This window comes from Anopheles stephensi, chromosome 3, assembly GCF_013141755.1.
Source record: "Anopheles stephensi strain Indian chromosome 3, UCI_ANSTEP_V1.0, whole genome shotgun sequence".
In the NCBI taxonomy this organism is placed as follows: Eukaryota; Metazoa; Arthropoda; class Insecta; order Diptera; family Culicidae; genus Anopheles; species Anopheles stephensi.
The window spans coordinates 53,129,953-53,144,487 of NC_050203.1; the positions used below are offsets into that span (position 1 = coordinate 53,129,953).

General features: G+C 42.8%; 1 protein-coding gene and 1 non-coding gene across 7 annotated transcripts in view; one reads left to right on the top strand and one right to left on the bottom strand.

The window, feature by feature from the left end:
* Window positions 1-14,535, top strand: part of LOC118509225 (1-phosphatidylinositol 4,5-bisphosphate phosphodiesterase classes I and II) — a 97,450-nt gene that overhangs the window by 19,532 nt on the left and 63,383 nt on the right. The gene's annotated exons all lie outside the window — the stretch shown is intronic.
* On the bottom strand, window positions 2,219-2,418 carry LOC118514927. The gene has a single exon (XR_004906902.1). It is a non-coding gene; the product is annotated as a small nucleolar RNA U3 (small nucleolar RNA).

Genomic DNA, 14,535 nt, shown 5'->3' on the forward strand with positions numbered 1-14,535 from the left:
TTCTTTGCCCTTGACGTTGATGACGACGATGATGGTGATGATGATCGTGATGGGTTTGGGTGAGCCGCGCCTTCACAAAAATCACCCCAGACGGTTCTTTCTATGGCCTGATTATAGTCCAAACACGAACAGCTTGCTCTTGCTCTGCTGCAGAAAGGGCGCTCGGTTTGCTTTTGCTTTCCTTTTTTTTCTGTGCTCGGACCGGATGCTGGGACAGTGAACGAAACGAGCTTGATTTGCTTCTCCTGGGTGGGCAATGGAGTGTTGGGGGTGAAGAAAAAGGAGGATAGAAACAAAGCTATAGTAAAAGTGTTTGGATAAGGATACACGTGCCGCAAGTTGGGACTAAAAATAAAAATATTACCGAAAACGGGTAAGAAAAGCGAAGCAAACGGCTCGAGGATGTTCGGCTGCTGTCCTTAAGCAGTGCCTTTAACGATGGCGTATGGTGCTTTCGAGCGGTTTTGCAAGCGGAGGAGGGGGTTGAAAGCTGGGAGGTACCGCTAGAGGACGGTAACGGTTGAGCGATGAGAATTCTTTTATGGCTGGCGTGCGCCAGACATCCTTTCGGAAGCGTTCGGCAGTGAAAAAGCCGACTAACACTTGAGAACGAACACCAACCAGCTTTCGCCCCATGTGAATCTTCTAGCCCGTTGGAGTAGTTATATTGGAGTTCGTTTTTTTTTTGTTTGCTATTTAGAGGCTTGGGATAAGAGGGTCGATAACAGGTCCTTTTTTCCACGTCAAGCACGTTCCTACCCCGCTCGATGGTGGGGTTCAAAGAAAATGAATTGTTCTTGGTCGGTGGGCGCATACATGCATGCGTATGTGCGTGCGTGTGCGTGTGTGTGTGTGTGTGTGTGTGTTCACGTGTAAACCACATCTTTCTTCCGGGAATGCTTGAGCGATAACGGGGTTACCCTATTGACATCGGCACTTGCCATGTTCGTTACTTTGTGTTTCACAACCTTTACTTAAGTGAAATGGCGTTTCTTTTATTACTTGAGAGAGCGTGAGAAAGATGGCATTGTTGCGCGAGTGAGGTTAAACAATTAAGGCTTCTTTGTTCATACCATGGTGCAAAAAGGATGTTGTCTGAAGTTTTTGGATAGTATAAACATAGAAGAACTTTGTTTTATACTACATCGTCTTATAGCAAATAACAAACGATCTAGTCTGAAACATCTTTAGGTATTTTAGATGATCAAAGTAGACCTGCAACTGGTAGGCCTGAACTGCAACATACTGATGGTGTTGATGAGTCCTTCAGGGCATTCGATTGGCAGAAGACGATGATGCTCGGCCGTGCGTGGCTTTGAAGTCTTCAGCAATAGCCCAAGACTTTGAAGTGATTCTAGCGCCGGATAAGTAAGGAAGGTCGCTCTTTGGCGGAGCTTGAGTCCATACAACGATCCTGGAGTGTGCTGTCGATTATACCAGACGCTGTGCAGTTCATGGAGTTGACACACTCAACCAGCGGATTTGCAATGCACGCAGACTGTCTGTCGCAGGACTACTTCACAATCGGATCGACTCGCAGGTACTTCTTTATCAACTTTGCAGGTATGTCCCTTCAAGATTGCTTCGTGGTAGAAATCTGATCGACGAAGAAGTGCGCCTTACTCGCTTTCGTTCCTCTGATGCGTTTCTTTTAATTTGCCGTGAGTTTAATGCCGTTTGTGATCGTTTTGCACGTGACATTTCGTGTGCTTCGTTCAAAAATTGTATTCCTTCTGTGCGTCCTTGTTACAATCTTGCTTCAAGGGGGACACTCACGGCTCGTTGAACTAAAATAAAACTATTAAACTACAAAACAACTCCATCAGGTCAGTTTGCAGCAGGGCTAACGAATACGCCGTATTCGGTATAAGAAGTCTGACACAATTATTTTGAGATTATTGCGCTGCTGCTTGGACGTGAAGTAAGACTTTTTATATAGAGTCCGTTAGTTCCTCGATTTGTTTGTTCCGCCATTTTAGTTTCTAGCCTGATGTACATTGATTGTAGTTGAGTCAGATTTTACTTGAAATGTCCGACATTATAGACAGAAAAGTATGTAATTTCAATTGCAGTTCTCTAAGTTCATTAGATAGGTTTATCATGAAAGCTCATTTACTCGCTGGGTACTCTTTGTTTGAGACTATTCAATCGAATGCTAGCCTTAGTACTACTTGCTTCTCACACCTTGTTAATTCAACTTAATATATGGATGAAAATCACCACTCAGAAAGTGTCTGTCCTTACAAGGGATACGATCATCAAGCACAGACCGGCACGTCAGAGACGAAGCCGAGATCCGACAGTTTCACGCTCCAGGACAGCCACTACCGCTCATCATCGTGGGTTGAATTAGCTCTACTGTTGATTCAGTAGAAATGAAAACTTGCCTATAGAAATGATCCTATGAAGCACAGTCTTAACTCAACACCGGTTTCAGCCGATCACCGGACCCACAGTGAGCGTACCGCTCTAGCGATGGTTAGCAGCATAGCCGCATAGCTCTATGCTCTGTGCGTGCGTCATACGCACGTACAAGAAGGGAAACAAGCTCTCACTTACGACGCGCTTCCAAACGCAGCGTGAGTTCGCAAATTAAATGCAAGGCAGAATCATTCTGCAGCATGTACCTACAGTAACCCCTGGCATTGGATGTTTAATGTTCAGTTCTTGGCATAAAATTCAATACTGTGACGCGTGTTTTGGCGAGATAATGCAGTTCGATTTTAACGAGATTGTACGCTGCTATCACCACGGCCAGTGAATCAAAACATTGCCACAGCACGTGGTCGCTAACCATGCGGTCGCTCAGCACGCTTAGCCGTTTGACACAAGCTCGGTAGCGCGAGTGCACGAAAGAGACGGAGGAGAACTGCCCAGACGGAACCTTATAAAAGTCGCCCAGAGCGTGAATAAAAAAGTGTGTGAGCGCAAGAGCTCATCTGAACACGTTTTTGGCTGAAGGGCTCTCTAGATTGAAATTGATGTAACAATAGGTGTAATGTAATAATAACATATATGTTTTGTAAATATGGTTAAGAAAGTTATTTTTTTATCAGTTTTATATTTTTTATTACAACAAAAAGAATATTTTTCGATGCTGTAATTTTTAACAGCAACCAACGGCGACCGGGTTTTTGGCAAAACCAGGCAATCGAATCTCGCGCGAATCGTCTTTTCGAACGTACTGGTTATCCAACTAGGAGTAGAGTTCTATCAAGGAAGCCAGTATTTACAGTCCATTCTCATGAGACTGTAGAGCCGAAGTAGAATAAGTAAAAAACAGAAATGTTTTACTTCCAACTTAATCTCTCGGTCAGCTGTTTCATTTGTTCGGCTTTAAACAAACAGAAGTTTGCAGCAACAATACAAGCGATAAGAGACGGTTGTCCGATGCAATCTGACAGCTGTAATTTATGACCTCAGACCAGTCCACGTTTTCCGCGTTTCGGGATCCTTCCCTGCCCGAAGCAATGCGTGTGTATGCGCTCGCTCGAGCAATGCTCGCCGTGTTACGGGTGTGGACTTATACTTTACAATTTCAGCATAAGAAGGATTAGCGGGAATACGAATCCATTCCGTTCCTTCCGTTTGCAGTCCGTGGGGTTTGTTTGTTTTGTTTTAGTTTTTCCTTTTTCGTGTTCAAACTTCTTTTTTTTATTTCATATTGCTTTCCCTTGCCGTTTGTGGCTTGGGATAGCAGTGGACAGGATTATATTTTATTGCCTGCATCGAGGAAAGAGTTTTTTGTGTTTCTGTTCGTAGATGAAGATTCATAAAAGTTGCAATAAAGCTGGTTGTAGAATGTCCTAAAGGAAGCGAAAAACGACGAGCATCGTTCATCATTTGTACTCTTTTTTTTTCGCTCGTCCTTTTGTCCATAGACCGATCTGGCACTTGCCACTGTCAACGTTCTGTGCTCCAGGCAGGGCTTAGTGTCTCTGTGCGGGGCGATGAATTTGAAAAAAAAAACTTCTAAAAAGAATTCTCAAAAAATATAGCAAAGCAAATGCAAATCTCGACATGCAAAGGCTAGACACAAGTGTCCTGTGTTCTTAGATTCTTTTTTCGTTTATGACTAGCAGTTTGCATTGGTGACGATCAGATTGAGCCGTTAAAAAACGATTTCTCGAGAGAGAGAGAGAGAGAGAGAGAGTTGCGATGAAACATGTACAAAAGCCTGAACAACTGGAATGTTGCAAGAAGGGGCGAAGTAGCGGCGAAACAAGGTGGACGACGAGTTGCGTATATACGAATATATATTTACACGTCTGGTTCTTCGCTCGGCTTGTTCGTGCGCTCGACCTCCAAGGCGGGCAGCTGTGATTGCAGCGTTGGTCAAGTGTAACGAAGGAAAGACAAACCAAAAAAAAAGTCGAACGCTTATTTATAAATCTTCACCTGTTTTTCATCGCCATGACGCGCAGTGACGCGCTGTACGTGGTGCCACGAGTTTATCAAAAATTACGACCAGACCCGATGCCGATCTGCGGCAGTGAGGATCATTAATATTTTGGTAACATTTCGGGAAGAGATGATTTGTGTTTGATGAGAGGTTTTGTAAATATGAAGCAATGAAGATGCGGGGCGGGTGCCGTTGATGAACGCTGGGCCGGAACTTCACATTTGATAACTAGATTTAGCCAGATCGTTGCCGGGTAGTCCCAGACACGTTGTAGGTTACAGGTTCAAAGTAAATGTGATTTGAACTAATTTGGGCTTAACAAGACTTTCTAACTTGGCTTTTAACAAGTGATGCATATATCATGAGAAGGTCATTCTTTTAAATAAAAGTAAGGCAATTTGTTCTGCTATTTAAAATTACCTTAAAGGGAGGAATGAAAACAAAAAATCATGGATCGATGATCAAACAAAACTGAATCGGTAACATCTTCCTTTCAAAGAAGATAAACTTATGTTTTATTTATTTTTCCTAAACGAAAGTATGATTTATAGCACCTTCACGTCGATGGGGGAGTTCAAAGGTGTTCAATATTCAAATTAGATTAAAACCATCCCCCAAAAAACCATATGGGTTGTAATCGCGAGCGTGAGACGACCCGGGTGATGGATGGGGTGGGGCAAATTTTCCCCCAAACCTCCTTTAGCTTTTGGGAGAAAAATGTTTGAGGAAAAGTGTGCGGAAAATTTTTCAACAACACCATATGCTGAATTGATTTATGGCGTTAGTTTATTTTATTTCGGCGCGTTTTATTTGTCTGTGCCGTTCACGGTACCGTGCTTCGGTCCTTTTTTGTTACCTAATGGCAGCCTTTCTAGGGAGACAAACTTGTACACCGGTTTTGCGGTGCCTCAACACTGAAATTCGTTACGAAGGACTACGAGTGGCTGCCGGTGTTTCGGAACGGCGAGCAACTGGAACATGTTTCTTACTCGATCCGTCAAATCACTAGCCCAGGACTCGCTGGGCAAGTTGTTGGTTATACATATATATTTATACATTTTATTACGACCAAAACTTCGTAATTGCTTTTCGTTTGTCGTGTTGTCCTCGTCGGTGGAAACGGTACACCCTCGGTACCGTCAACAAGTGGCTGTTGCGGGCATTGTGCATCGTGTTTCAGTGTGGTGGAAAAAGCGAATCTCGCCTTCTGGTGGAAAATTCCTGTCGTCACCATAAAACCATAAAATCCGTAGGCAAAGCGTGAACAATTGTTTAATTAATTCCCAACTCTGCCAAACCCAAGCGCAATGACGGGTGAGGGCTTTCTGTTCGGTTCCTGCCATCGGTTCCGGCGGAGTTTCGATGTGCTCAAAACAACATTAAGCATAACGGCCAGAACGTAGCGAACTTTCCACAGTAAGGAAATAGGAAGAAAAACGCTTTTACACCTGCTCCTGCGTTTCCTATAAAGCGGCTGCACGGCTTGCATGTGTAGAAGGGGCGCTCAAGCAAATTTCCACAACATAACCACAACGAGGCAGGTTAGGTTTTCTTTTCCCAATGTCGCTCATGTATTTTGTGCCGCTCTTTCAACACTTCTACTACGTGTTTTTTATGCATACTCCGGCCCGCTCGTATACACCAACGCATTGGTGTATTTTTTTGCTTATCCGATTTCTTTTAACGCGGTTTCGCTTTTCTTTGGCGTGAAACTCGTTCACCGCTCACATAAATTATTTATTAATAAAATACAAACACCTGTTACAGCAGTGCGGTGGTTGTAAATAAAATGGTTAAAAAGAAAATTAAGACCACACTCACTAATTCCGTTCCGTAAACGGTTGGAATGGGAACGGTACTGAGGGGCGATGGGAACGGGAAACATAAAACGAAATGGGTGGTTTACAGTAAACATGCAATTATTTTTTGCAAAAGAGTGAGAAAGTGAGGGATGTTTCGTCACCATGCAAGAAAAACGCGTTAGAAGTAGTGTGTGGATTGAGCTCGTGTGTCGTTAAATAATTTAATATTTCATCACCATAATGCGTTAATTGGTATCGTGCGTCAGATTCGATTTGACTTTCATTGTTGGACTTACCTAGTATTTTTTATACATATATATTTTTGTTTTTTCATTTGGGAAAAACTTTAGTTCAGTTATAAAAATATCGTGCTGAATGCTAACTGCTAACTCCTTTTTTCTCTATTACACCCTACAACCTAAGGAGGTCTTGGTGCGCCATATTCCGCTCCCTTGGTATCGCTTACTTAGACAAACAGTCAGTGTCCGGGAATGCTCCTGATGTGACCTGGTCCCGGTTCGGTTGTGTGCTTTGAACAACTGTGAATGGATAGATAAAACATATATTACTTTATAATTTACTCGAAAGGCATTAAAACCTATTCGCGGTCTGGTCCTCCTGTAGAAGTCCTCGATACCGCTCAAGCACTAGCGCCATCGTCTGCCAATCCTGCTAGACGCATCAATGCCATAACTGCAATGTAGACGGCCTAAAAAGGCTTCAAGTGTTCAGTTGTTCGGTGACATTCTCAAAACATTACCAACCCATCGGATCCTGGCAAGTGTAATTCGCTGCACGATACGATAGAAGTCGTCAGCTTTGAATAGAGGTATTGTCTGAGAGAAGGAGTGCTGAGAATATAAATGTTGAATACAGTCTCAGCTTCGTCCGTCGTTACAGGTATTTTATGTGGAGAAGTTTAAAGCAATTAGTTACATTCTGGCAACAAAGCTTATTTTTGTTTATTTTATTTACTTATTTATATTTTCAGCTTATAATACGGCTAGCTTATAATACGGCTTGACGCCGTATTATCAACACCGCATGTGTTGACTATTACAAATTCTCAAAAATTAACAAGGCATTTCCTCCCTGTTATTTACCTTATCCAGGGCATGCTTATTATTTTTTTTTGTTGTAAAATACAAAATACAAACAGAACTGTATTGGCTTCCTTCTATCTCATGAACGTCGGATTTTAAAACAGCTGATCAAAAACTAACAACAGCAAGAGATGTATCCTAGCCGAAGATCTGAATCTTTAATATACAATTTTGAAATTGAGCTAGACGATTAAATATCAAATCGAGGGACTTTTGTAATTGTCCTTTTATTGTTGGTTGTTGATAGACTATTTCGCATCGAAACACCCATTCTTAATACTTCTTTTTCTTTTCTTCTTTTTTTGCCTAACAACCTCTTAACTCAGGCCTGTCTTTTCTGGGTTATTACACAATTTTTGATCCGGCGTTCAATTCCAATACGGACCGCCTCCCCGTACGTAGGGCTGACTACTTTACTACGGGTAAAAATATGTCACAGAAAGCCAGAAATGGCAGGCCGAGACCTCTCGAGGTTGTAGTGCCAAGGAGGAAGAGAAGACACAATTTTTGATCCCATATAGTTGGATAGTAAGCACTTAATACTGAGAAAAGGCCCGGATAGGATTGGAATCGACTCTACCACCAAGCGGCCCCCGTAATTCTTTTTCGTAACACTTCTTTTGATAATTGTTTTTTGTTGGTATTTAATAACCAATTAATTAAGAAAACAACTATATTCATCGTATGGTACAAGTGCAATAAATCATTTTGCAATTTAAAGTACCCAGCAGGTAAAATAATAAAATGTTTGTCAATAAATGATCCTCAATCAGAACAACCCTTGATTTTTTTTGTATTCATCAAGAACATCCTGGCTGTATTGCTATCCGTGATGGATTAATAAACAATATTCGAGGGTTTGCTTCGTTGTCGTGCTAAATTATGACCCTGATGGTACGAAAAAAAAACAACCAAAGAAACATAGGATGTGATCATAGAAAGGGTACCAAGCTGAATGGGAAAACATACGATACGATCACCCATTAAAAGAGCACGCACGGGAAACGAATTAAATTACATCGTGTGTGAGTGTGGATAAATTTAAAGACACGGAATAGTATTCTACGGTCGAAGATGAATGGTGCTGGTACGTGGAATGTAAAACTGTTTTGACTACCACTTACCCCAAAAGGGGTAGTTTCCGTCTTCAGCTTCCACGCGGGTGCTTGGCACTGGACGTGCCATTTGCCTAGAACGTGCAGATTGTAGCACACATCGAAATGATTATCCTCTCGGTGCTCTTCAAACGATGCTGGGGATTTTCGGCCAATACTTTACTTGTAAACTACTATTAGCATAGACCTGACAGAAGCAAACATACACACTTTTGAAGAAAAACTGGGATAAAATTCGTGCTAACCCCTCTCCAATAACGATCGTGTGAAATCGTATACCGCTACTGCAACCATTAGCCTCCGGGAGGATAAACAAATTTCATGTTTAATTTCATGATTACTGTTTCGACGTAACTCGTCGTTACCTTGGGCGCACTGAGCAATCGCAATTGCCCATCTAACGCTGCTCTTTCGCCCAGTGTGTGTGCACCGTTTTTGGGGGATGGTGGCGGCGTAAATGGGCCAGAAATCTGGTGTTGGGTTCAGATGGTATTTTGATAGTTGGAGCTTATGTATAATTGCTGGTACTGCTGGTGTTGCGGGCGTGTTTACTTGATCGACGGAATTCTAATAAAACGTGGCCGGGAATTCTTTCTCCGTACCAAGCTCGCAAGCACTTGACATCCAACGCTGAGGTTGCCGTAGTTCGGCGAATCATTCGACTGCTTTTGATGCACACTGCCAAACATTCGGGAAAGTGGTTTATGAAGCTAGTGCTTGTTATGATTCCAGGAAAATTCGCCATTATTTATGTACCAATGCAAGTGGCAGTTGGTAAAGTGCGTTTATTTACAAAACAGTCTGAATCGCATGAAATACACACCGAGCCGAGTGTTTCGGTGTGGTGTGACTCGTGAAATGTCTGTTGTGTCGTGTAAAATGATAATTAGATAAGTAATGCGAGCGGCAAGGTGGAAGATTGTTTGGTGATGCTGGATTCTTGGAAGGTGTGTCGCGGATTAGACAATAGATGGATTAGGTTGAATTCATTAGCAAATTTAATTCTCACAAAAGCCGAAACAATTTTGAGAATGGCGTTGAGTGATAGCTAGCATTGTGAGTTGTCTGTGACTTTGTGACTGTGGGAGGTGGAGAGTTCGAGAACAGTGCTGTGCTCATCAAACTTTTCTTAGTAAAGCCATTTCATAAATAATAAAGGTGAAGTGTGTAGTGAGATTGACAGCACTGATACTGGAATTTGTTAAGAAACGTGCAATTGTGAATTGGAATATTAAAAATGTTATTAAATCTTATAATTAATTTTACTTGAAACTATTTAGATTGTTAAGTCATACAAAACTGATAGCCGCAAAACAATGCTGTACTGGTGAATCGATGATCAACGTTGCGATGAAACTTCTCGATCAACGCTTTATGAAAAGTAACAGACCCTCAATGGAACTTTATAACAGGTAATGAACGTGCTCGAATGAAGTTGAAACTTCACGAAAGTGGAAGAATTCTAAATGGTCCTCGATTGAACATTGATTTTATCTTCAAAGTAATTGAAGTGCCTTTTAACTGTATCTTCAAGCCTTGGTTCTACGAGAGCTTTCCAGTACCGAGAGAGAAAATGGTTCTTCGATAGCCATCGAACGTTTATGGACGACTTGTACAATGCAAAATAATGCATTTCTAAAATATATTGTTTTTGTATCAGTTTTAAGCTTGCGATGTCCGCCTTAAGGCTAACATTTCTCTCTCTCCCTCACTTCTTGGCCTAGTGACCATGTCTGCCATTTCTGGCTTACTAGACTTAATGATACCTCGTAGTTGAATGGTCAGTCCTCACTACGGAGGAACGGTCCAGATGGGTTTTGAACCTCGGTCGCCTCACCACCTCATTCCTTGAACGGTTGTCGCCTCACCATCTTATCCCTTAGAATGGAAATACTAGACACTTATAATATCTAAAGTATAACGCGTATTAATTAAAACTAGAACTGCGTAAGGAACTTAGAGATAGGTTGAAATCGAAAGAGGTGTAATGGAAATTAAAGCTTCGCAAACATACAAATAGCGGTTCATAAGAGGCAAACCTAAAGGGGATCAATAGGATAAACAGCAGATCACGCGATCAAAAGATTTGGAATGGTACATGTAGGGATATATAAGCTACATGTAAGCTACACTCTGTTCATTCCAATCCTGGTGTTCAGAGAATGGTCTTGAATTTGTTTGTTGAGAAGTGTGTTGTCGTAACGTTCACGAGTAAGCGCTGTCCTCCGGTGTACGACTGCACATTAAATGGTTCTGCTACTGTCCGCAAAAGCTGTGTTAGGGATTTAAGAGTGCTCCTCGATGAGAAGCTGAGCTTCCACAAACAGCTCGAACACGTCGTCACCAAGGGCAAACAGCTGATAGGCTTGCTTAAGCAACTTACTCGCGACTTCACGGACCCAGCCATGAAGACGCTCTACTGCTCCTTGGTTCGATCGGTGCTGGAGTATGCCTCCATTGTATGGTGGCCATCTGCTGCTCGGCCCCTAGCCCGTTTGGAATCCGTCCAGCGCAAATTCATCCGTTTCGCTTTGCGCTTCTGGAGGGTCCATGTGGACTACGACGTTCGCTGTGCGCTTTTGGGTATCGAGTCGCTGAACCAGCGTAACTGCAACGCCCAGAGACTATTTGTTGCGGGACTTTTGGACTACCGGATCGACTCCCCAACACTACTCTCTGGGCTCAACTTATACGTCCCAACCAGGCCGCTTCGCCCAAGGACGCTGATTGAAGAAGAGGATCGCCGAACCCGTGGTTACCAACCTTTGATCACTTTCTCCGTATGTGCCGTGACTAAAATTGTATCAGAAATCGTCACCAACCGGACATGTCTCGCGCTGCGCTTTTAAATTGTATTCGATCCGTCCGTCCTTGTAACTGTTAAGTGTCTTAGCAATTAGGCTTCAAGGGGGCCCTGTGTGGCTCGTTGAATTATAATTACAATAAACAATATACGGATTAAAAGGTGTAGTGCATTAGTTTCTCCGACCAAAAGAGCACTTACAAAGAACAACTACTGAAACATGGCTAACCTGTCTGCAAGTAAGAGTTTCAGGTTCAAGATTTGGCTACGAATGTGGATGCTGCGGAACGTCGGATTAGAATGACCCCCCCAGAGGTCTAAACACCATCCTAGTAAAGTAGTGCTGTACTTTCTCAACTCTGACACTTCAGAGTACGCTAGAAGAAGCCCAGACAACACTAGAGCATACACGATCACAATAAATGGATCTGAGGCATAACGGATCGGTAAAAAATCGGTGCAGATTCTGCGGAATAGCCCATTGTGGCTATTGTCATAGCATTGTGATGCAAATTGGACATTTATTCTCTCAGCTGTTCACTTAAACTTCCATCCGCGGTTATAGACAATCGTCACCAGATTTGGACGTTATGTATAAGAATACCACTCAAAACTAAATTTTAAGGTAATGCTTATCAAGTGAAAGCTGTTCAAAGGCTTCTTTTAAACAGTATCGCCTTAGACGCTGCACTTCAAATACATGCAATTATTTTAAGAAATATGCTCATTTCAAAGCTTGTGGAAACGCATAACAAGTAAAGTTACCACTAGTTTCAACCTCGGATCGTCGGATCACTGTTCCGTGAGAATCGCTTTTAAACCATCGCTTACCTTATCTACCACTTCCGGTTAAAGCATCTGGGATCTGTGATGGGATTGATTTGCATGCAAAAGCAAAAGCACGAGCCTGTCATATTTAAATCCCACCACACAAAACGGCACAGAACACATGTGTGCTTAAAATTCATATTTCGCTCCCCTTTTATCCCGGTGTTGGTACGTTCGTTTTGTCAGGGAGAATTAGAGTGAGAGAGCACAACCCAAACCATTTGTCAAAACGTTGCGGTGAGGCCACAATCCTGTGCCTCCTCTGCCATGCGGAGTTCGATAGGTCGTATGCAGATTCGGTTCTGGTTGTGCTCGGGACTATTCTTGTGTATTTGCATGTCGTTTGGCGCTTGTCAAGATTGGCATATTGTTGGAATAGTGATGAACGAGGATAAAACCATCGTACAGTGCAGGAAGTGTGGCCCGCAAGAAGATGGTAGCTGAGCTTGAGTTCGTTCGCATAATTGGCAAATCGTGTGCTGCATAAAAAGCTTACACTGTACTGCAGTGAATGCACAATTCAGCGGTGCTAACGGAACGGTGATAATCGGCTCGATGCGATCTGGTAGGAGACACATTATGGTGGCTTTAAACGATTATGGCAGTTAAAATTGTTAAGTAAAAGAAACGGTAAATTCTTTATTATATGTGCATATTTACAGCAGCTATTCATATTAAACTTTTATTAGTTTCCTCAGCTCTTTCGTACTAATCCGGGGAAATTTCCAAACAACCACTACCAGTTCGCTGTCGATGTCGATGGAGGCGCCCAGTACCGTATACCGAAGTAACGTTGAGCCATGGTATCAGAATCCTACTTACTGTGCTACCTTCTCCTCCAGACGCTTAACCGTCTAACATACCATTTTAGCACGATTGTCACCTGCGTTCGGCGTAGGATCGTGTTGATTAAGTGCTACCGTTAGCCGGCGTTTGCAAGAGCAGTCGTGCTTAGCAACACTTAACGTCTAGCAGCGGGCGGTGCTTAAGCGAAGCAAAAATCAAGCATTCCTTTTGACGAAGGTGGTACTCCGTGCCTGGTTAGCACAGGCACTGTGGTAAGAAGCTGGCACTTTCGTCGTAAAACGATGCATAATTGATTGGAGGGAGAAATTTACATTTCGACACCCGCACCACGAACCCGTAGGCCCGAGCTGAAGGTGAAATGGACAAAAACTCACCGAACGGGGAAAACATATTTTCGACGGAATTTTCTCACGTGTATTTGTGTATGCTGGGCCAGTGTTTGCCGCTATTAGTATTCAGTAGTTTCCACACGGTGTTTTGTGTTTTTTTCTTGTTGTTCTCTGCCCTAACAACGTCTGGACTGCTCTTCACGAAGCTCACGAGCTGCTTTGTATGAGGTGATAAAATGTTTTATTAATACGATTTTAATTACAGGCCAACAGCGAGGCCAGCCTTCGAAAATCGGTCTCAGCGATTGGTGTGACACGGTGAGAGCAAGCGAAAGTGTGTCTCGTGGACAGGAAGTCAACAGGAAAGCCCCATTAAGATTACATCAAATGACGAATTATTGATGTTGGTGGAGTCTGACCGGCCGGCCGAAGGTTGGTCTAGTTGTGTGGGCGCTAAACATGGGCGTTTTATGCGTTACCATTGTTTGTGCAAATGATCGTCCGTGATTCTGTCGTGTGGGTGCGTTGGCTACGAATTGCACTCGCGAACCGTACAAGGAACGAGCAAAAGTATAACGTGATTAATATGGTACAGGGACAATGAAAGACAATTTGAACGAAGCGTCCATCGCCTGTATGCTCTGCATTAACTGTGTGTTTAATAGTTTGGCAGCAAATGAGCGAATCGTGTTAGTGACGCTTCAAAAGAGAGCTATCCTGTCGCTGCTGTATAAGTTAATTAGAGGTACGATCATATGCGGGTTCGAGCAGACACGGCATCGGGCGCTGATTCGGCTGACTCGGCACAGAGCAGAGAAGATGATTTAATTTGACAAAATGAGCGTAGGCTGCTGCAGTTGTTATGAACAGTCTAGTTCGCTTTCGGTCGGTTGTTCCTTGAAAGGAGGGAAATCGGACACAATCGACTTACCAGCATCCGTGTCAATTTGCCAAATTGCTGGCTCCACTTTCAACCCGCGCAAATGGACGCTGGCTTTACGGGTAACGCACAAGAAACTTAAAGGGAGCACTGTAAATATTTAGGTAAAGCTGTCCGCTACGAGGATCATAATGTAACCCTTGTTAATGAGATTTTAACCAGAAAAAGAAGCAGGCAAATGAAAAGATGAAAACGCGAAAACCTACGCAGCTCGCCAGATCGTTTCGAGGTTGAACTGTTTATGGAGCATCTAATTAATCTATTCTGACATGTTCCATTTGTCTACACGGTGCGTGCCCAATCGCGGGATGTATTTTTTTCCGGGTAGGATTTTGTTTTATCTTGTTCGTGGTTTTTTAGTTCACACACACCACACAACCAGAGCAACCAATTTGCTATTCATTTA